The 2,326-nt window shown below is 35.4% G+C and overlaps 1 protein-coding gene across 1 annotated transcript in view; it reads right to left on the bottom strand.

Moving 5' to 3' along the window:
* The window catches only part of LOC106536409 (carbohydrate sulfotransferase 5), a 4,415-nt gene extending 2,336 nt beyond the window's left edge, over window positions 1–2,079 (bottom strand). Inside the window, exon 1 of the mRNA XM_014033688.1 lies at window positions 1,945–2,079. The gene's annotated coding sequence lies outside the window, so the exon portion shown is untranslated. The remainder of the gene's footprint in view (window positions 1–1,944) is intronic.
* Window positions 2,080–2,326: the final 247 nt, after the last annotated feature.

Here is a 2,326-nt window from a genome sequence, read left to right as displayed (position 1 = left end):
AGATGTTTATACAATAATTGCTGTCTGAGACTTTGGAGGTTCATGAGATGTTTATACAAAGCAAAGCAGAGACAAAAACATCATTACCTGAAAATAACGTGTCTCTGAATCAAATTAAGGAGAAATTTTTACTTTAACCTTTTGTTCCAAACTGCAGAGAGGATTTCTAAATCTAAGAAACAAAAACAAAACTTGACAGAGTTTAAAATGAAGGAATGTTTTTTTTTTTTTTTAACAGATCAGTTAAGGCAATATGACGTGACTCCTGTCTGAAAAGAGCTGATTGGAATCTTTACTGGTCTTATTGTTTAAAATTACACGTAACATCTAAAACTTGTGAAACGAGTTTCATTTTTTCCTCAGAAATATTGTTGCGTTCTTAATTTAAAATAAAAAAGCATGTGCCAACACATAATTTTTGCTGTTTAAAGAAAGTACTTTTGTAAAGTAAATTAAGTTATTTATTAGGATCATACTGGCTGTTGGCCTCCTTCTGGCAGATGGATTGCCTGCTTTATGCTTTCTAGGATTGATGACACATTAGGTGAAAATGTTTGAAAGACTGAAGACTTCTCAGAACTCAAAACAGAAATATTCCCTTGTGTGTCTCAACACGAGACAAGTCTKGACTCTGAACTTGTTTTGTCATATTTTATTGAAGGTGGAACAGAAAGACTACAGTTTCACATCACTACMTTAATGAGTTTGTCATAAAGGAATTACAAACTAGAATTACTAAGTGTAAACAGTAATTCTAAAGTTTCAGGCCTCAGGCAGCCTCCTRCAAGTGTTTCCTTAAGCAGGTTTCCAGTATACAGACGTCTGGGGTTACATAAGCTTCAAATGGCATAAATCTTCTTACCTGTAAACATCATAGATTTCTGACTTTTACGTTGCTCAAAACATATATAACAGTTTAAATTCTGTTTTCACAGAACCAAGGAGAGTCTGAACCCCTCAACTACCCTCAAAGTATTTTTGCCTGTCCTTGATGACCTCATGCAAATTCATAAAAACCTAAAAGAAAAGCTTTTGTTCTACAAGAGATTTTCCCTCATAACTGATATATTTCTTTACCACAAAGGGCATAAAATGATTTATTTATACTATTGTTGAATTAAGCAGAAGCTAATTACCAGTTGAACAACCAACTGTCAGGTTGTGGTGCAGAAATGAACCCAGATCCGGACAGAGGATGAAGTTTTTAAATAAAAAGGATTTATTAAATAAACAAAACAAAAGAGCTGACAGCAGCTAAAATAAAACTGAAACTCTGGAGAACACGGAGGGCAATGAGACAGATGGGTAAATCCATATGATGATCCAGTGAGGATATGGAGGACATGACCAGTATTTATACAAACAGGGGGAGAGAGGAAATGACAAACACCTGGAGGGAAGGCTGATTGTCAGGTGAGGATGATAAACTGAGAAATGGCAGGGAGACAAGCTGAGGAGAACTGGGAGGTGGTGACACAAAGGGAAAACAGAACAACAGACAACACAATCCTCACACCAACTAGATGAGTAATCCTGGTTTGATTGGAAAAAAATACTTTATATGAAAAGAGTGTGTCTAGTTGTTTTATACAACTTTACCACTGAGAAACATAAATCCACTTTATGTTAATATACCTGCATACAAACTACTTCCTGATACTATTGATTGAATACAGTTTAGTACATTATTAAACTAAATACTATATTTAAACAGCAAACAGCAAAACTATATCTTCAACTTTTACCTTTAAGTCTTTTCAACTGACTGCCACTAAAACATTTCTCAACTATTAAGTGTSGGATAAAGAATAAATTAACTTGTGTTTGAGAGAAAAGAGATGAGACAGAATCTGCAGGAGGTGATATGATAGAACACCTGCAGAGGTGACCCATCAGATGTAAAAATAAAAGTTTAATAAAAAAATATTATCAACAAACACCTACCTGTAATGTTCTTATCCACGCTGCTGCCTTTTAACTGAGTTCTGGTTCAGTTCTGATCTCTTCTCTCTACTGTTCCTTTTAATAGTTCAGTGACAGGCGGAGGCTGATGGGTCCGGGACGGGTGGTAGGGCTGGAGGAGGGTGTGTCGGACCTGCAGGTTATTATTTTCTGTCCCACCAGCAGAATGACTCACATCAGCTGAGTCGTGGTTTGTTTAAAGCAGAAGGCATTTTAAGTATTTTTATTTTTATCTTTTTTATGTAGCCTATACGGAAGAGCATTGCATTCACCAAATAACTATGACAGCATTTTATGGGAATGAGTCAACAGGTTAGTTAGGCTATTATATGATTATTTCCTAATTTCCAATTTAGGCTTATAC

Source organism: Austrofundulus limnaeus, unplaced genomic scaffold (assembly GCF_001266775.1).
Source record: "Austrofundulus limnaeus strain Quisiro unplaced genomic scaffold, Austrofundulus_limnaeus-1.0 Scaffold7, whole genome shotgun sequence".
Lineage (NCBI taxonomy): Eukaryota > Metazoa > Chordata > Actinopteri > Cyprinodontiformes > Rivulidae > Austrofundulus > Austrofundulus limnaeus.
Note: the sequence above shows the minus strand (reverse complement) of the source record. Positions and strands in the feature narration are given on the sequence as shown.